This window comes from Empidonax traillii, unplaced genomic scaffold, assembly GCF_003031625.1.
Source record: "Empidonax traillii isolate 1590-97213 ecotype Southwest subspecies unplaced genomic scaffold, ASM303162v1 scaffold1007:size422511, whole genome shotgun sequence".
In the NCBI taxonomy this organism is placed as follows: Eukaryota; Metazoa; Chordata; class Aves; order Passeriformes; family Tyrannidae; genus Empidonax; species Empidonax traillii.
Window position 1 is genome coordinate 366,252 of NW_020956200.1, and position 20,931 is coordinate 387,182.

General features: G+C 35.7%; 1 long non-coding RNA gene across 1 annotated transcript in view; it reads left to right on the forward strand.

Moving 5' to 3' along the window:
- Nucleotides 1-483: 483 nt before the first annotated feature.
- LOC114068163 overlaps nucleotides 484-20,931 on the forward strand; it is a 26,092-nt gene continuing 5,644 nt past the window's right edge. The window contains exons 1-5 of the long non-coding RNA XR_003573518.1: nucleotides 484-522; nucleotides 3,794-3,847; nucleotides 14,813-14,845; nucleotides 14,946-14,978; nucleotides 16,214-16,240. This is a non-coding gene — a long non-coding RNA (uncharacterized LOC114068163). The remainder of the gene's footprint in view (nucleotides 523-3,793; nucleotides 3,848-14,812; nucleotides 14,846-14,945; nucleotides 14,979-16,213; nucleotides 16,241-20,931) is intronic.

A 20,931-nucleotide genomic window follows, 5' to 3' on the forward strand; every position in this document is an offset into this window, starting at 1 on the left:
ACTGGTTGAGTTTCTCCAGGTTCCAAAGGTGTTAGGTGGGAAGCCTTCTAAGCTAGGTCTCAGTTGTATGATTGTAAGATCTGTAAGAAGAGAGTGCCTTTCATTACATCTCTATACTTAGGCTCCTAGTACATCTTCCCTTGCATTTATGCATCTTAACAATGTGCACATGGTGAGTAACTATAGCTCAACCAGTACATGTAAATCACTCAACCACATGTCAGATCTCAGGGATTACTATACAGAAAATAAACAAAATTTTTCATGCTTACACAGGTTTTGCTGTATTTACAGGTAGGGTTAAATTAGTGTAACTGTACCATGAAAGAAACAGAACTGAATTGAGTCATTGTATCATTCAAATGCTATTTGCAGAAAATAAGCTGTTTCACTTCTAAAGTACATGCTGCAGTTTTCTATCTATATCTTTTCCATGTTTCATGCATATGTGTTTCTGTTTGTTTTCTTTTTTTGTTTATCTTACAGATAAAAAAGAAGCTGCTGTGTCCAAAGAACTCAAAAGTAAGAAACTACTGTCTCTTTTATATGTCATGCAGTTTCAAAGAGTACATTTCAATAATCCAAAAATAATAGTTAATGAATTGTTGAAAATACAAAGAAAGCAGTTACACCATTTATAATTGAAAACTGATATGTTTAAACTTCAGCTGCCTCTTACTTTCTAAATCCATTCTTATCCTACTTTTAATTCCACACTCCTCTCCATGACTGACAGTTTTGCCTTCCCCTCTTCCCTATCACTGTCTTAAAAAACAAAAGTTCCCTAGGAAAGGAAATGTCAAATTGAAGTGTCAGCAAAAAATGCTCTCAGTGGCAGCAATTTTCATAAATGAGCTGAGAAGGCTGAGAGTTCAACATACTGAAGACCACCAAATTTATCTTCACAAATGCACAAGGTTCTGCCTATCTAGTTACTTCTGATTCCAACACAGACTTTTGAGAGACTTCTGAAGAGAGATGGGAGTTGGACTGTTCTGAAAAACCAGCCACAGAATGCTCTGAGAGTGTGGTATCGTTAATTTACATCTTCCTTTTCTATAAATTTGCAAGCAGCAATACCTTAGCACAGTAGGGATAGTAAGACAGTTTCTCTGGTAAGACTTCATCTGCTCAGCTCTCTGTTCTGAAAGTATGGTATATAGGAAAAATTAGGAAAACTGTGGGGCTTCAAAATCTCATTCAAATTCATGATTAAAGAATGCACTGACTTTCCATGTATGATCTTTCCTGACATGTATGGCAGATTAATCCCCTGCCATCCTCTGATTTGCAGCAATTTATTAAAATATTTCTTTTCGCAATCTAGAAAAGCTTATACATTTACTTCTTACTCAATTTTTTCAGGAATATTGAATAAAAGTTTCAATAGATTATTTTACAAGTAATGGTCTGTTAGTGAAATAACTACCTGTTTGCAAGTAGATCATAAAAGATCTATTAATTTGAGCCCCCAAAGGCAGCCTATAGGAGAGCTGGAGAGGGACTTTTCACAAAGGTATGCAGTGAAGGGACAAGGACTATTGACTTTATATTGAAGTAGGGAGGGTTTTGATTCGACATTAGGAACAAACTCTCTTCTGTGTATCTCTGTTGTATCTTGCTGTGAAGCACTGGAACAGGTTGCCCAGAGGGACTGTAGATGTCCCATCCCTAGAAATGCTTGAGGCCAGGTTGGATGGGGCTTGGAGCAATTTGGTCTAATGGAAGGTGTCTCTGCCAGCGGCAAGAGGGCTGAAACGTGGTGGTCTTTTAAAGCCCAATAGATGTGCCTTCCAAGCCAAACCATTTTATGAAGCTTTTAATGGAAGAATTCCCCAGCAGCTGTCACAGCAAAACTTCCTAGCTCCATCATGAAATTTGCAGCTGAAACTAGTTCATAAATACGTAGAGTCATTAGCACTTAAGTAATTTGTGAATTACAAACTGAAAAGCATATGCTTGCAAAAGAAAGTTGGTTAGTTTTGTTTCAATGCTACTGAAAATTTATTTTAAAATTAAATAAATTACAGAAATTTCTGACAAAACAAACCCTTAATTTTATTTTTTCCCACTCATAATTATTTCAGTTGCTCAAAAATTAAATATTTTAATGAAAAGAAAAATCTTTGTAGAACAAAAAGAATCCTAACTTAGTTTCTTTTCATGGATGTTAATAAAAAGCAAAAAAAAGTCCCACTATCCACCATGCTCTAGCTTAGAGATCAGAAGGTACTTGCAAGAGTCCTGTAATTTTGTATAAAATCCATCTTGACACTTGTAGAACATGCAAGTTGGATCTCTTCCTTCTGCCAGAATTGGCACTTAGGAAAGTGTTACTAAGTAAATTCTTCTTCAAGGTCTTCCACATATTTCCCTGGAGAATGTGACCACCCCAAGTAATTACAATGCTGTGATAATAACTAAGTTAGGATATAATTATCTACTGTGGGGTTTTAAATGGATGGAAACAAAACAATCCCACGCACACGAAGTTTATTTTGTTTTCACTCTGTTTCACGAGACAGTCTATGCATCTTTTATGAACTTCTCAAAAGACTGGAGGGAAGAACTCAAAATTACATTCCTGATTTAGCCATGGTCTTTTTCTTTGTAATAACACAGTGGCAGATGTGAAGGATTAACTAACACTTCTTTGTCAATCTGTAATTTAGTTTGTGATTAAAATGATTAGCTATTTCCTCTCAAAATGTGAAAATGTGAATTTGAATTTATAGGACCTTCTAGTTGATACACAAAATCCTTTATGACGGTGCATTAAGAATTTATTGAATTATTATAGTTTAAGTACAGTCTGTTTTGGCAGTTCCTGAGAATAAAAGCAATTAACTAAACACTAGTAAAGAGTAAATAAATCTAGTAAACTACTTGGATTCTTCTCTTTAGGGTTGAGATTCCCCAAAACCATTTGGGGATGCACATACCTTTCATGTGAACCTCCATTCTGCAAGGACATGTTCTACCAGCAAAGAGATATAGTGCAGGTGCACTATAGCATAGTGCAAGTGCACTGAAAAGACCAGGAACAGGATTAGATTGGGAGAGCCTGTTTCTGTGCTAGGAGAATAAAGTTGTTGCTTTTTCAAGTGCAGGATCAAACATGGAGATCTTTTCCTAATGCTCCTAGTGCTCCTAATGTTCCTCAGGATGCAGAGAGATTCCTGGTGTAACCAAGTCTGTGGATGTACTTTGCAGAAGTAGCCCAATATCACCTTTTCTAATCAGGGAGAGATTCAGATTAGGGGAAAGGATGGCACTGAATGGCTGTGAGATCCCCTGAAGCACCACTGCTGAATTCACAGGAATGAATCCTCAACATCTGATATAGGCTGGTTCAGGACATTCTGCTCTCATAGCTGCAAGATCAAACGCAGAGGCTCCCAGCACATAGATGCTTCCTGAGTGGTAAGGTCACTCTGGAACCCCTACATACCTCCTTTCCTCTGCTTTGCCAATACATATTGAATCACTGGGCAGAAAAAGCTAAAATAAGTGATTCAGTGCCTAACAGCCAGAGTTTATTAACCCTTCAGCTAGTAAGGTTGTTTTATTGTTGCCTTTGAGTTTATTGAAGACAACTCAGCTCCCCTCCCTTTGGGTAATCTCTTTGTTTAATTCTACAGTGAAAAAATTTCTACAAGTTTTACCTCACTGGAAGCCTTTCCTGAGATTTCCCTATTTTTTAAAAGATATTATACTTTGTAATAATTGTTTTAATTTGTTGCTTGTTTGTTTGTTTGTGTTTTGTTTGTTTGCTTGTTTGTTTGTTTTTAAGAGCCAATAAAAGCTCCTGCAGCCAATCCAGCCATCAAAAAAGCAGCAGCATCAGGTAAAGGAAAAAAATGCTCACATACAGTGTATTTCTTGGGCTCTTGAATCAGTTTATTGCATCATAGCGCCATCTGCTGGATTGCACAAAAACCGCCTTCTGGGTTTGGGTTTGGGGTTTTTTTGGTCTTTTTGCTCTAAATTATTGTGATAATTTGTACATTAAATTTTTGCCAAGAACAAAAGTATTTAGCATTGATTTATAACATTATATTTACTTCTTGTCTTCCCATGGCAACTATGAGGCTGCAGGAATGTTGAATAAAAGTTTCAATAGACTTATTTTACAAGTCTGTTAGTGAAATAACTGCTTGTTTGCAAGCAGGTCTTAAAGGATCTATTAATTTGGGGCCCCAGAGGAGGGAAAACAATTGGGCTCCAACTACTGGACCATTCTGAAGGTCCTGAGATTTAAAAAAATGTAAATGAATGTAAAGACTGATTTTAAAAGCAAGACTTACAGAAATTACTTCCCTTGTGAAGATAAATTCCAATCCTTTAAGAAGAGGATTTAATTTTTCAAAGTGCTGTTCTCACGGTAAGTTTTCAAAATGGAGCTTTTAGATAATAATAAATATGAACTGAAAAGACAAGCAAACTTTTTTTAACAAAATAATGGCTTAAATCCCTATCTGAATTTAGTTTGGATTGCAAAAATCTACTATTTTTTTTTATTTATTTCTGATCTCCTCTACTTCACAGCCATGTTCAAAAAAGCCACATCTCATTTCTTCTTGATTAAATAAAACCTAATATAATGAATAACAATTGGAATATTTATTATATTTGTAGTTTGACTACATTTTGTATTGACTATCAAAAAAATGCTCAGGAATCCCCATGTGAAAAAGTGTGATTGATATAAAACTATATTATCCTAGCCCAAAGCAGGGCAGCCAGTGCTGCACCAGGCTCTATGCTATTGAACTGTTTCTGGTGGCAATACAGGAGTGCCAGCCCACACTTCTGCTGCTTCTTGCCTCAAGTTGATCTCACTGTATGGATCTGGGATCTTTTTATTTCCTTTTTTTTTTCCTTTGTTTAAGATTGTTTTCTGGCTACCTTTGTATAATTTAGAGTATGTCAACATTCTATCCCAGAGATCTATTCTAATGAAAGACGGAATAATGACTTGCACCAGTAGGGATGACTGAGAACTGATCAGAGATCAGTGCAAGCCAGGAACACCTTCAGTTGCCTCTACCAGCAAAGGACTTGTAGCCTGGATTGCAGCACACATTGCTCAGCTGTAGGATGTACTGTGTGAAGCTGGCCTAAGCAGCACCACTTTTCCGCCAATGCTCCCCATCCCTGCCTGCTGTGTTTGTTTGTCAGAGAGTTCGTTTGTGCTAACACAACTGGGAAAACAGTGTAAACCACACCATTGCTATGCCTTACAGCTAAAAACTCTCCCAGAAATGTATGTGTGGCAGGGTATTCAGTCTGGATCTAAGTCTGGCTCCACACACATTTATATCCATGTAATTGATAATTTCTTAAAGCAGCTTTATTCCTCAAGTGTGTTTTAATTCCAGACCCTTATATGTTTGAACAGTACACTGCAGAAATCGTTACATTACATCCATATGCTTATAATTAATTCATTCCACCTGTTTTCTTCCAATATTTGTGTTCATTTTTGAAAAATATTCCAATGAATCTGCTTGTTGGCAAGAATGGTGATGACAGTAATCTGCTTGAGATAAAGAAAGGGGGGAAACTGCCTTCTTATGAAAAAATAAAAACGTTTGTCTGTTCTGACACATTTCTAATTATTTAGTTGCCTTAAAAGTGATAAAGAGCAGTAGGCTTTGACTTCTACATTTTTGCTTCCCCTCCTGTTCTCTGAAAACTATTTTACCACCAGAATAACTCACCATAGCAAAATATTAAATATGTTTGTTTGGCAACATCATAAGTAGACTGTTGCCTATTAGCACAGTAAATTAAATACATTATCCAATTTCATATTTCATTTTCTTCCACATATCTTATTACATCACAATCTGTACCCAAGAATGCCTAAAGCTGAAGGTTTACTCCTCTTAACAGACTGAACAGACTGAGAGCACAGCTGGTCATCTTACGGTGCATCTACATCACATATGTTCCTGATCATAATGTCACTGGTGAAGAAATCCCTGCCTAATTCAATATGCACTATTTTTATCTCCGTATATTTATGCAGAGAAAGCAACAGAAGTGAATATGGAGTTTGGAAGCTGACAGCCGCTCTAGGAAATCAGCCTTAATGAATTTCTGTTACATGATTTTGAAAGTGGATTTTTCTCTAACTGGAAAAAATTACTTCTCTGGCAACCATCAGAAACTGGACTGGAGAGTCCAGTAAATGGCTGCAAAGCAGAATTGCTTCATAGGTATATGCAAGTGATACTGTTCTGAAGGGAGAAATCAGAGTTGAAGATATTTCATTACACCAGACTTCCTCAGTTAGTGTGTCGCATGCCATTCCTATCCCAAACCCTGCTGCCATTTCCTCCTCTTTCTCCACAGTGCCTCATCTCCTGAACTGTGCAAGGCAGGACAGGTCTGAGAGTGACCTACCCTCACAAGATATCTGTCTACCCTTTTTCTCTGAGGACTGGTGCACAATTCTTTCACGGGTTTTCCCCAGGCACTCAGTGTGTGCTGGGCCCAGCAGGTTCTCTGGAGGGTTTCTCAGAGCCAGGGGTGTAGGTGGTGAGCATCTGCCTCATCCTGCCGTCCTTTGCTAGGACAGGGGGTGGGGAGGGAAATCTCCCTCTTGCTCCCATACCTGTGGAGCCTCACCTGAAAAAAGGTCCCACACCTCAACACTTATCACGCCTTGCAGCTATAGCTAATTCTGCTGGGTCAGTGGTCCAGCGGTCGGCTGTGGGGCACCGAGTCACCACACCTCAGCTTGGTAAGTTTGCTGGGCCTGTTTCGTCATGGTGAGCAAAGCAAGCACATGGTAGTGCAGGACAGGTCAAGGAGTACAGGTTCAAAACATGCAGAGTGCATTTGCAGATAAATTAGTGGGAGGGTGACTGTGTTCCCCAGCAGGCAGCAAGGAACCTCAATGTCACTGACCCCCAGGCACACCCTTAACTGGGCTGAGGTTTGGGAACAGCTCATCTGTGGCTCCCTCTCATGGTATAACCTCACATCATAGGCAAGACTCCTGCACCTTCTCTAAGCACCACTGATCACTTTTTCCCCTGATGATTTGCCTGATTTAAAAATCAGTTCTAACTCCTTTCAACATTGCAAAAATTAAATCGTAATTGCAGTTTAGAATTTCCCTGGAATGGTCTTGAAATTTTTACAGTATGTTTTAATGGATTTTGTGCTGTCACTTAACCACATAATTATTGTTTTTTAATGCCTAAATTTTACCCATCTTCTTCTCCTCACGCATACCAAAAAAAAAAAAAAAAAAAAGGTCTTATTCTTTTCTCCCTTTGGGTTCATAACAAAAATGCTTTTTGAGCACAATTTCTCCCTTGAAAATCAATGAAATATATTTTGGATCCAGAAAGAATAAAATGTTACAGACAATAGCTAATTTTGTGTGCTAAGATGTCAGCTGCATCCAATCTCTCAAACTGAATATCACTTGTACCAGAATTATTATTAATTTATTATGCCTTTGATCATTCCACTCTTGGTAAGAAGCAGAAAGAGAACATTATATAGAAAATTATATAGGAAATGCCTTTATGGGTTAAGTACAGAATATTAGAATGTAGACTATAATGAAAAACCTGGTCAGAGGATGTGGTGAAGTTCAGATCACTCTACCTAATGCAGGAAGAACTCCTGGTTCTACTGGTAATGGACAGTATTAACTTAGCAGAAAAATTATTTTAATTCTTGGTTCAAGGTAAACAATGCAACTAAAATGGTAACAAGAAAGCTATTTTCATAATGTATAACCAGTGTTATTCTACATAAAAAGGAAGAAATAATAAAAGTTTATGGGACAGTAGATGTGTTTTGAAACGTGGAAAAGCTTTATTAAGGAGTTAGGTTCATTGGTCGTCTTTACTGATCACTTATAGGACATAAAGACATCAAAAGAATGCTAAAATCATGCAAATGCTACAAAATATTAATAAAATTCAGCATGTCTATTGAATAATTTACCAACACAGTATAACAGGCAAAATTATAATGCATTGCTTTTTAGATTTCTCAGACTCAGGTAAAACTCTCTCAAGTCACACATCTTGTTACTCATTTTACTCACAGCACCACACCCTCCACATCATCCATCGACCTACCTCTTCTCCCCTTATGTGACCACACATATCTTCTTATGTAGTCAGTCCAAGAAGAGTGACTTTAAAAACCAGTGTAAATTTTATGTAATATAAGTACTTTTGGAAAGAGGTGAAGGAGAGGAACAGTTTATTTCTCTGTCTCTCTCACAGTGTATGGACATGGCCCTAGTAGGTTTTCCATCCTGCAATCTCCTTGGTATCTTGTGTCACACAGTGCCTTTATGTACCCTGAAATTTTTCTTTATAAGAAGCCACTGCTCCCAATTACAACATCTCTGCACATATTTCTGTTATACAGGTGTTACAAAGAAAAGCATTTTGGAAGCTTCAGCAGTCTGTTGAGTTTTCTGGTCCCTGAAATTAATCCTCTCAGACTTTTCATAACATAAGCACAGTCATTCTCAGGGGTTTTATTCTGGGTTTACAATCCAACTCTTGAGGGCCAAATATTAGAGGTAACTTACTGATTGCATAAGGACAGGCTTTGCGAGTTTTTTCTCTATAAAATAAATATTCACTTAGCAGATGTTTATGCATCAGTAAACAAAATAATGAAGCCCTACCTGTATTAATCTTGCTGCCTGGGGTCCTTGGATTTAGATCCAGGATGATTCTGTTGGTCTTTAGCATCACCAAGGCTTTTTTTTTTTTTTTTTTCCAGTCCATATTAGTATAATTCTTCCTCTTTCCCACCTAACTCTTTGGGAAGTTAAACATCATATCTTCTCCGACTTACTAATTTTCTTTCTCGTTTAAAATGGATAGTTCCAGGCTTGCCTGTTTTTGTGCAGAAGTTGGAAATTATCTGTTTTCAGTCACCAGCAACCTGCCAAAGGATAGCAGAAACTGGTTCTTGGTCCTCACCTGTTTGTCCTAGGGTGCTTCCACTAGGCTTTAGTGAAGCCTTACAGCTGACTCTGCTCTTGGTCTGCCAGAAACGCACTGTACCCTCAGCAGCTAAAACCTTGCTGCTATTGCAGTAGTCCATCACTCAGCCACTTCTTAATATCTTCAGGAACCTCTTATGTGGATAGAGATGTATTCCACAAATCATTCCAACCCAGTGATGTTTTCATCCCAGCTCAAGTCTGAGAAAATATTGCAGAACAGAATGTCCTAAATTGCTCACATGATTATGTAAGCTGAACTCTGAATTCATCTAATTCTGAATAGTAAAAGAAAAATGAATTACTGACTTATGTCACAATAGATGTCCTGAAAGAACTTTCTGATGTTAGAAGATTTTACTTTACAATCTTGAATTCTTCAGTTATAGGATTTATTTAAATGGAGTATGAAATAACCTATTTTACACTAAGCTTTCTCATCTGAAATCCAGTTTATTCACCAATTTTTTAAATTATTTTTGAGTAAAAGTCCTGAAATCCAGGTTCTTTTTGCAACTTTTACTAAGATGTTGAAAAGCCCAGTCTTAAAGCTTGGTATTTATACCTTCCTTGCAGTGTTCTCTGTTTAAGGATGATATAGAGTTAAAATAATTTCAAATACTTCCCTTCAGATCACAGTGTCTTAGAAGACACTTTTACTAAAAAAGCAGCCTTGTTTCTTTTTTTATTACCAGATATTTGCTATGCATCAAAGTACTGTTGTATTCCTATCACAAAGACAACATTACTTTCAGAACAAGGCAGGGGGAGCAAGTTAACTACAAAACCAGTTTTTTTTCCATACTTGAAAGTAACAATATTGAGAATAAAAGGGGGTCAAATTAAGTGCTATTTAAATACAAATCAGAGTTAAAAGAGTTATTTATGTGTCCACTCTTTAAAGAAAAGGCATTTTAAGGTGCTTTGTTCTGAAACTGGCAAACTTTCATAGGCCTTAACTTTTCAGGATTTGAGTGTGCTTTTGGCAAGAATAGGACCGGATTTTGGCAAGGAATTAACATATCTTTAACTCCATCTTGAACCATCAAATAATTTAGGTGAATGCTAAATTGTTTTGGAAGTGGTGCCACCTTTGCTTTGCTAGAATGCGAATAAATGGGCCTTATCTTGTTCACTGAGACTGTTATGAAAATATCACTTGATTTACAGTGGAACAGTGGTGTGGTTCAGTTTTCTATACCATGTATGATTATACTTCATCTAGAATTTATGATGTTCACCTCTGATGCCACTGCTTTCTGCCTGTGAAGAAAAGCTACAGACCAAACAGATGAAACTGAAAGTACTTGCATTTCCTCCAGGCTTCTTTTCTTTCTTTTCTTTGTATAAAATTTTTCTCGGGTATTTCCCAACACGGTAGCAGATTTCTCATACAAACATGCTGATACAGAGAATTGTCAAATGCTTTTCTTTTCTTCATAAAAATCTGTCAGAAAAACTGTTTGTTAGCCTCTTCAAAAAATGATTTATAGAGGAGCAATTATGTGTGGCATGATCTCACCCAGCAAGGGGTTTCCTTTGTGCTTTCTTATTCCAGAAATGAATGTATTTGTACAGTTCATTATCTTTATGAATCAAAGGGTACAATGGCGGTGAGGTTTTCTACATCAACCCAGAAAATAAGAATAGGAGGGAACTATAGCAGAACACATTATTCTTGGGAGCAGGAGAAATAGAAAAACTTAGTTTGATGCAAGACTTTCTCATGGGAATTATCTCAGGTCTAACAATGTGACTGAACTCACATTGCAAAGTTTCCATTCAACAGAAGGGACTAAAGGGATCTTCCATGTATCTAGTTGCTTATGTTCACAATATTCTTAATGAAAGGATATCTTGGAGAGCTTTACCACTCTATCTCATTTGGTTTTAATTAAACAACATGATATGAAGGTCTGAGAAGGGAAATGACAAGCATATGGACTATAAAACCAAGATTACAAAACTGTAAGACTAGGCTAACATCCTGCTGTCTAAGGATTTAAGTATTCAAGACATTGCATAAAATACGACAGCAGTATGCTTCACTGAAATATTTGTGGTAAAAGTTAAACAATAGAACAGAAAACACCACTTCTGTGCAGCTACGAAGTGCAAACAAAACAGTGTTGGTTAATTAACATGTGGTGCATGCCACACAATAGCAAAGACACTCGATATGTCATTTATTTAAACTTTTCCAAATCTGTGTCATTCCTCATACAATTTTTATTTTCCTGAACACTTCTTGAACATGAATGTTCTATCTGAATTAGGAGATAACACATGTGCACGCACATATGCATGCATGTGCACACATAGCTGTATAAATTAAGGTGGGATATCAATTTATTCTCTCCTAAAGGATGGCAGAGAGTCCCAGATTGTGACTGTCTATCCTGGTAGTAAAGATTAAAATGCACCACAATGAATTTACCAGCCTAGATGCTTTTCAGCACCATTTGTGTGTTGGGAAAGAGTGCAGAGGCAGGTTAAGGTTCTCATCTATCTTCCAGTTACTCTGGATTGTCTAGGAGTATGTAACTAGTAATGAAAAAAAAAAGAAACCACATTTTTTTGGTTTTATGGGCATGTTATACATAACTTTGCCAGTTTTCATAAACAAAACATCAAAAAAAAAAAAAAAAAAAAAAAAAAAAAAAGAAAGAAAAAAAAGCCATTTGTTCAAACCATCAGAGCATGTAAAGATTGTGAAATGTCAAACTAAACCAAATCTCAATTCCATGCATAGTAGAAAAATAATATATTACCAGCAAAACTTCCCGAAATATAAACATGCTCTACAGCCTCATATACATGCAAAAATGGCTAAATATAAAAAGAATGACAAATGTCATGACAAATGTCTAATGTGTCTACAGTCGGCAATACCCTTTCCTATGTCATACTAACTACTTGGAAGTAAAAAAAAAGAGAGACATTGAGATGATACAAGCAATAATAACTTGTAACAAAAAGGAAAGACCTAGGTCTGATGTTTCTTGAAGTTTATGGCTCATGTAATGAAAGCTTTCAGTTTATTCCATTCAAATTTCAGAGCAGGAATCACCTGAAATTTCATATCATGTTAGATTTCCCAGAAACCCTTAATGTCAAATTCTATGTTATTCATTTTTATAAAATTTCTCTTAGGAAAGGATCTTATTGCACATGTTTCTGGAAGTAAAATTGATATAAAGGAAGCTCTATAGGATTTCCTGAATGCTTTGGGAAAAAAAAAAAAAAGTGAAATAAAGCTAAATAAATGGATTATTTTATACTTTGTCAAAATATTTGCAGCGTGTTGTTATGTCATGCTGTTCCCTGATCTCATAAGAACTGAGAGATCTTAGAGTCAGAGGAAAAAATAATTGCCTCAGAAAAAAGACAGAATTATATTTCCTTCAGTTTCCAGGAAGCTATCCTGAGCAATAGCAAAACAGAAAACCCCACAAAACCAATAAAAGTTCTCATTTCACAGAATAAATCCTAGAATATCTACATGAAAGTGGGTAGTCTGAAGAGTACTTGGGCTATACAAAACTAAAGCTGCAGCTGTTGATTTATAATTAGGATCACTGAGTCAGACAAACTACTGAGTCCCAAACTTCTGTCTTCTCATTTTTTTACAAAATTTCTCGTCTTTGACCTGTACTAGGGTTGTCACCCAAGAGAGAATGCCATCAAGAAAATATAATACTTATTATGCAATAAACTATTTAATGCAAACTTGCTCTCTATCTCCATTACTTTTTCATATTGCTTGGAAAATCATATTTATGACTCATTGCTTTGGTGACATGAACCTGCTCCATGACCATTTCCACTAAATCTCACTTCTCATTTAAAATGTGTGTCTCAAGAATCTATAATAATGTTTTGTATGTATATGTTTTATAATGAATACACTAAAATGGGCTTTATATAACTATATTAAAGCTAGGTCCAAGATTTCAGTCAACTAGTCTTGATGCCTTAAAGTATATATTTTGTCTGAAAGATATTGCTTTTGAAATTGTGATGAAATTATATGCATTTTTTTGGAAAAAAAAAAAAAGAAAAATAATATTTGGGAGTTTTAAGAGCTCAGAGCAACACTTTATTTTAGAAACTATATTTTTCTTTAAAATGTGTGTAATATGGCTCTTCAGGTAGGTTTAAAAACCTAGGAAAAAAAAGAGTTTTTTTTTCAGAGAGAACTTCATGAGTTGCTCCATATAAGCTTATAGGGGGTGAGAGTATTTAATAATGACATATTTTGTTTCAAACTTAATAACTGGGGGGGCTTATATTTTAGATCAGTATACTCTTTCTAATATAAATTATTTTCGCAGCTCTGCATGAGGCTTACCTCTTTTAGTTTCCATTGTGCAGTCAGTATTAACATTGATTATGAATATTTAATAGTAATAATATTCATATTAATGTTTTTTATAAATAATATTTAATTTTCTATTTGCAGGTCTTGTTTCTTCTTTGCTTATTCAAATGAATGATAGCTCAGATTTATTAATAGGCTTGTGAGGGTGCAACATTCAGAATCCCTTTGAACATGGAACTTTATGTCTTGATTCTAGAGTGGAAACTGTTGAAACATTAGTGTTTCTCAACTGTATACCATAGCATTAATACAAATATAACCTATAATAAGAAAAGGTGTTTGGGCACTGGAATAGGCTCCCCAGGGAAGTGGTCACAGCACCAAGCCTGCCAGAGTTCGAGAAGCATTTGAACAGTGTTCTCAGGCACATGGTGTGATTCTTGGGGTTATTCTGTGGAGAGGCAGGAGATGGACTCAATGATCCTTGTGAATCATAGAATTGTAGAATTTTCTGAGTAGGAACTCAAGAATATCCCTTCCAACTCAGGATATTCTATGATTTAATGAATTTGTTTTATATCTTGTGATCAGTCAACTCAAATGCTCCTGAATTTAGGAAATATTCCTAGGTACATCCAAACCTGCTCAGCAGAGCCTCTCCATATGCTGTTTAAAAGCATCTGCAGACAGAAAAAACTTAACTATTTTTTTTGCTACTGTGAACATCAGCAGTGACTAGTAGATGATGCTCGGTGTCTGAGAGAAACGTTCAGTCTCTCACCATGGCAGGCTGCCTGCTCCTTCTGTGAGGAGGTTTTGAAGCACATCATGGCAGGATGAAAAGAGCTGTTACAGAAACTACATTAAGAAGTTTTAAATCCCAGCCATAGCTTGATAGAGGGTATAGAGTTTAGGTGGATGAAGCTTTTCAACTTCAGGTTTCCAAATCCTGTTTTGATGGTGAACTCCAGTGAGCAGTCATTTCCTCCACACTGTGCACTCCTGTAAAGGAGGCCAGGATCCTCTCCCCTTTCCCGTGGATGTAGAGCACAGTGGCTGGACTAGATGCTCTGTTTATTCTCCATTCTCTCCAATAAAGAAAGACAAGGACCACAGGTGTCCTGAGGCTCTACAATTGCAGGCCTCCATTTAAAGGACCCTGAAGCAAAACTGCAGATGTTTTAACCTACACCCTTTCTATAGTTTTCTTTCAGCACCCTATTATACAAGTCAAATGCTTTGCTGTCCATTATTAAGAGATAATCTCAGCCTGTTTATGCAGTGTGAAAACCACTGAAGAGACTGATTACAACTGTAAAGGTTTTATTTTGACATGTAGGAAAGCAGGGAAGGGCTCATCTGAGTTGAGAGTTCAAGGGAATGTCTCACATCCAAACACCACTAGCAACATGAAAAATGATTGTCTAGGGGAATTAAACCAAGCATTACAGGAAGAGAAATGTAATCTTCACTCTTTTTTTTTCTTTTTTCAGAACCACACAAGAAAGAAAAAACAATGGAATCTGGTGAATATTCTCCCTTTTTTATCTTACCTCTTAACTATCCTAATGTTTTAAAGTAAATCACATCAAAAGTCAATATTCAATATTTTGTTTGTTTTTACAGCCAAAACAGCAAAGAGAGAAGTAAAAGTACATGGTAAGACCTGCAGGATATTGTAAGTTTTAGAGTCTCATTTATCTGGTTTGATTTTCAGTTGAGACAGGATCAGGTAGAGGGATAAAAAAAGTAATACCATAGACAAAAATTTGCTGGTTTAATAAATATTACTTAAGCAATTGAATGGCTGTGGAGCAGACATGTAGCCATCTGGTCTTCTGGAACTGACATCTGATCAAATGCTGTTGAGAAGCACAAGAGGTTGAGAATTTTTAATTTCAGCTTTTAAAGGATTTGTCTTTTCAAGGAAAGGGGGCTCACTTAAAAGTTACAGTAAATGGATATAGAAACAAATATAAAATAGAAGATTCAGAGTGTGAAAGGAAGGAAAAAAGTAGATTGTTCAATATGTTTTTATTCCAAGTACCCATGCATTTTAGTGGTTTATTTTAGAGCAGCTAGATGCTCTTATTCCTGACTGGAATCCACTTCTCCAGTTTATCCAGATTTGGGAGATCATAAAGATTTTCTACTCTTTTTACAGCCAAGCTTGATGACTCATTTGTCAGATGACTCCATTTTCTCAGACAGAAATTCTGAGCAAGAAATACCTACAATAGACAGCCAATTTATACAAAAATGAATCTGTTCTTTTCTAAAGCATAAAAACCTGTCACAGTGCTTCAGAATAAAGGTATGAATAATGAAGAAAGAGAAGTGTGTTATTTCAATTAATTTGGATTTAGTTAATGCAATTATGAAGAATAATAAACAAATTGTCTGAAAAAAACCACATATTTTTAAGGAAGACTTTCAAAACTGGATCCTCCTCTGTATCATTACTAGAAGTTTTCAATAAAATTTAAAAAAAAAAAAAAAGGAGAAAAAATCCTTAACTTCTGCTAAACTACTGAAACTATACCCTCATACCCTTCACCTCTGTTTAATTTGTGCCCATTCTGAAACCTGTTTTGTTCCTTTTCTCATTGACATTACTTAAAAATAGTGGAGCTATTGAAGCTCCGTATATAACTTATATATTGACCTTGTTTTCCATTGCTCTTAATCTGCAGGTTAATTAGTCATCTGTCATAAGACTATCCAAAAAAGCAATGTATGTGTGTCAGTTTCTTTCTACATAAAAAAAATGAACTCATGCTACTGCATAGATAGCATAGGTAGCATATTGACTAAGAGAAGAGATGTTAGAATTAGTCTTAATTTATTTATTGATTTACAAAATTAGTGTCTGAGAATTTTCTTTATTTTTACAGCATCAGTGGAAAATCCAAAGTTAAAAGGTGGGTAACTGTATTTGTTTTTGAAATAGAAATGGAAGAATATTGTTGTTAACTTTACTGTTAATGAAAAAAGCTTCTTGTGAAAAAAAGCTGTTAACAAGTGTGACATTTAAAACAAACAACTTTTAAATTAGAATGGCTTCTTCCTTGCAGCACCTCAAAGCAGGTGTCTTTTCCTAGAGTTATTCATAGACTAACTGTAAATCTCCAACTATATCAAATTCAGTTTCTAACCCTAACTCAAACCAAAGGCTTTCATGAAAGGCAGAAAGGAGAAGTAACCAATCTTCTACAGAGATATGACACAAAGAGTAATATTTTTGTTTATGTCAGGCCAACTGCAACACAAACCCCGTGACAGAAGTGTTATTTTCTTTAAGGAGTGAAGGGAGTTTTACAGGGAGGTTCAGTGAAACAGATTTTTCCTTCCTTTCGTACATGAACTGTTGATGACAGAAGGTAGGAGGTGTGAGAGCACCAGTGCTTGCTCCGAAGGTTGTTCCTTTCCACAATGCACAGGGAACTGGGACTGGTGAGAAACACCAAGGATGTAAGTGCAAGTTGAGTAAATACTGAGTTGTTGGCATCAGTGTCTGACTTTTTGCGTATGTACAATGCAAAATACTAGCTCCAAATTGCCTTCAAGAACATAACAGATTTCAGTTGTAACCTAAACACAAATGGAAAATGGAATGTCAAGTTACAAACACCCTTCACTCTCAGTCCATGTTTATAAACTTTCTCTTTCAAACAAATGGGACTGCATGTATCAACTGCTTAGGCTTGTAGATTGTGGTCTCTGAGCTGTCCACTACAAGAGGGGAAATGTCCAGGTTTTAATACCCTGCTGTCATTCAAGCATCATCTTTTACTTTAGAGTTCACCTCTGAAACCTCTTTCAGGTTAACCGGTAAATACTGACACAAGTAGTCAGGTTGCATTGCAAGAGAGTGCTCTTCTGGAGCATCAAGATGGGTTGCAGAATCACAACCATGGAGATTAATGTAAAGAAATCAAAGCTGATACATTATTCCCTTTATTGGATGATTTCTTAAGTTCCCTACTTCACTGCTAAATTCATAATGTTGTCATTGCTCTTCAGCTAATTGTACTGAGCAAAACAGAAACCAGAGTAATTTAAGCATTTGTTCTCCCTATACTCCCACCAGATAAAACACAGAAACTAAAGGGAAAAAACGTGGTATTAAGCTTTTACATTTTTAGCAAATTCTAGAAAGCTGAAGCCGAATATAAAGGTAGTCTTGCTACTATGTGTGACTGAATAAAGGTTGAAGAACAGTGGATAGCTTTTTAATTGCTTGAAGCCTCTGAATAAATTTTTTCATACATTATTGTTTCTTCTGTAATGAGGTAGTAGTATGCAGGAGTCATCAACTTTTCAATATCTGTTAACACATTTCTGTCAAGCCTGTGTCCACCACGGTCTGAAAAGAAGTGAAGCAATTATTTCTTGCAGAATTAAGTGTCTTTTAGTGGACTTGAAGTCTTCTTTGGCCACTTTGGGATATGTTATCACATACCTTTTGAAATTGTTATCCGAATGATTGTATTTGCCCTTTTTTAAAAAATTACTTTATTTAGGTCACTTGTAAAGTTTACAAACAGAATTAGCAGGGGGGTTCAAACTACAGAGCATTTAACTCTATGCTTTATTGCTGTGAGTAGCCTCTTTTTTTTCTAGCAAATACAATATTTCGTATTTATTTAGAAAAGAAACAAATATTTACATATGTAATAGGTCTTCATCATGTCACCAGCATTTTGAAGAATGGAAGTGAACTCTTCCTTATAGGCTCCTGAATTAAGGGGCATTTGAAAAAGAAAAAAAACTTTTATGAACTTCACAGTTAATTAAGGATAAGTAGAAATTTTGAATTTCCCTTATACAATACAAGAATAATTTTCCTATTTCCGTGGTCAAAAGAACAGTCTCAGAGCTGAGAGTGTTGATCTGAGCTATCTCAGTTTTACCATAGGATGAATCTAATGTTGAACCTGAAATTATTCTCCAGTGTCTAAGTAAATACAACTTTGTTTTAATCTTCATTAAATAGAAAAAACTGATTTTAGCTCTGGGGTAATTGCTGATTTCTTAAAAATTATATGTTAACAAGTCATCTAAATTTAACTTTATACTGCTAATTTTGAAGCTCAAACATAGCCTGTACTCCAGGGAAAAAATTGTATTTATATTAAAATGTTACAGCTGTTTCTTTTGCCACTTAGTAATAACCACAAAGGAATACTGTTATTTAATTCTATATTTTTTGTGATGAAGACAAATTCTAGTATTGTTTATTTGTTATAACTTTCACTAAATCTAACCAAGATCATTGCTTTTCAATCCATATTGGTTTGTTCTATCTTGATATTTATTTGCTTGTTTCTTATTTCTCTGCTATTAATCCTTTAAATGTAGTAGCTCTCTGGGTACAAAGTGATTTTCAATATTCAGTAGATGGTGACAAATTTTAAATTTTTAAGCACATTTTTGGAAGGCAAACAGTCTTGTTCTGAAAACAAGTAAGGCTTTTAATGAAATTATCTTCTTTAGTAATTAAAAAAAAAATCTCCTGACATAGAAGGAGATCATTCCCTTTAGCTTGTATTTTTGAAGAACTATCAAACTCATATGGAAATTTCTTTCATTTTCTCCCAAGCCACTACAGCATGAATTTTTTTTCATTTCTCCATATAACAGGAATAGTTCCTAAACCATAATATACATTGCTTAGGATAATTATCTCCTCAGTTAGTTATGTCACGATGAGGAGCCTCTGACCTCAGGGTTCAGTGAGTGAAGTGTTTGTTATTTCCAGTCAGAGTGATTTCTTTCAGCCTTCCTTCACACTGAGCAAATATCTCAAAGTATCTTTAAAATCAGTGACATTTTGGAATGCATATTTCTGTTGTGGATGCTAGTTATGCAACCTGACTCTTTTGGGATAAAAATATTCTGGTGAATTTGGTTGCAGCCTACAGCTATTGAGAGTGCAGAAATATTTGACTGATGAATTGCTCTCCTGGACACTTTCAGCATAAAACAATATCTGCTGAGTTGTCTCTCATCTAATTTCTTAGAGCTTATGATGGAATCAGAGAAACAATTATCAAACAAATTACCCATTTGATCTAAATTATGACAAGAATTTTGCTGAGAAATAGCAAAAATATAAACAGGAGTTTAACTCCATTTACTTAATGTATTTTTTGAAACTATATCTTACTGAAAACATGAATCTCTGACAAATATCTAGTTTTGCCTTCAAATGCATTTATTTTATTTTGTATTGTTTTAGGCAGGGGTTTTTTTGGTCTTTTTTGTTTGTTTGTTTGTGGTTTTTTGTTTGTTTTTGTTTGTTTGTTTGGTTGGTTGGTTGGTTTTTTTGTAGTTTTTTATTTGATTTTATTGGGAGGGAGTTGCATTTTTTTTTCTTTTTTTTTAATACCTGATATTCTGCTGAGGAGAATATGATACCTTATAACATTCATTTTACTTAAGTCAAATGGCTAAAAGATCAACTTTTCAAATAGGGAACACCTGCAACAGGACCATTTTTTACAAAGAGATCATCTTTCAGGCTGCCATTCAGAAGTGTCATGGCCTTTGAAACTGCCCAGTGGAAGGGATGACATCTTAAGCTATTCAGAAAGCTTGTCACTGTTCTGATAGAAACAGAGTTGGAGTCTTATTTCAAACACCGACTATGTGTGCAGGCTTTCTATTTATGTATACTGTCAAAGTGACAACTATTACCTTGATGATAAAAGACCTCTCAGCATTACCAAAGCAGCTCACACCTCCCTTATTTAAAAGCAAAGAGAATAATGGAATGTCCTGTTTGTCCTTCCGGATATTGCTCTACCATGTCCAGATGATGCTGCTTGGCAGTTCCCAAAAGTTACTCAAGCTCTGTTCTATCTCAGCAAGTTCTTCTTTATAAATACTCACTCACAGAAGTGAGAGCACTTATATCCAGAATATCATAGTACAATAGTACTAGTTGTTGTAGTAGACTCCACATTTCTCAAGGATGTTCCTTCTTCATAACCTTACTCATGGTCTACCCCCAACACACAAATTTGATGACTCTAAATACCTGATCTTCTCAGAGAGCTGTATAGCTCTTCTAGCCTGCAGTTTCTTTGGAGAAAACGAAGTTCTAATAACTCATTTTACTCTTATCATAGGTGCTTTCACAGCTTTAGAGGCTAAAATGTGCTTTGGAATACAAATGGGACAGGTTTCTGGTACCCCTTTTTATATATTTCTCACCATATTAAAATAAGCTTATTATTCAAGACATTGACCACTTCAGTAAGATTTTTAGAAGCACCATGATGTCAATTTGCTCCATCGTAGGGAGTGATATCAATTTGCTCAGTGCCCAGACTCACCTAGCTCATTATTAATACAAGTAGCACTGCTAATTTGGGCCTAAGTAACATGGATGTTAATAGCAGAGATCTGCAATAAATATTAAGGGACTTTGCTTCTCTTCAGCTTTCTATGTGTCCAGTAACACCAATACAAAATTAGGTACTTGGATAGAAATGGAATACCCTTTCCTTTCCTTTCCTTTCCTTTCCTTTCCTTTCCTTTCCTTTCCTTTCCTTTCCTTTCCTTTCCTTTCCTTTCCTTTCCTTTCCTTTCCTTTCCTTTCCCTTTC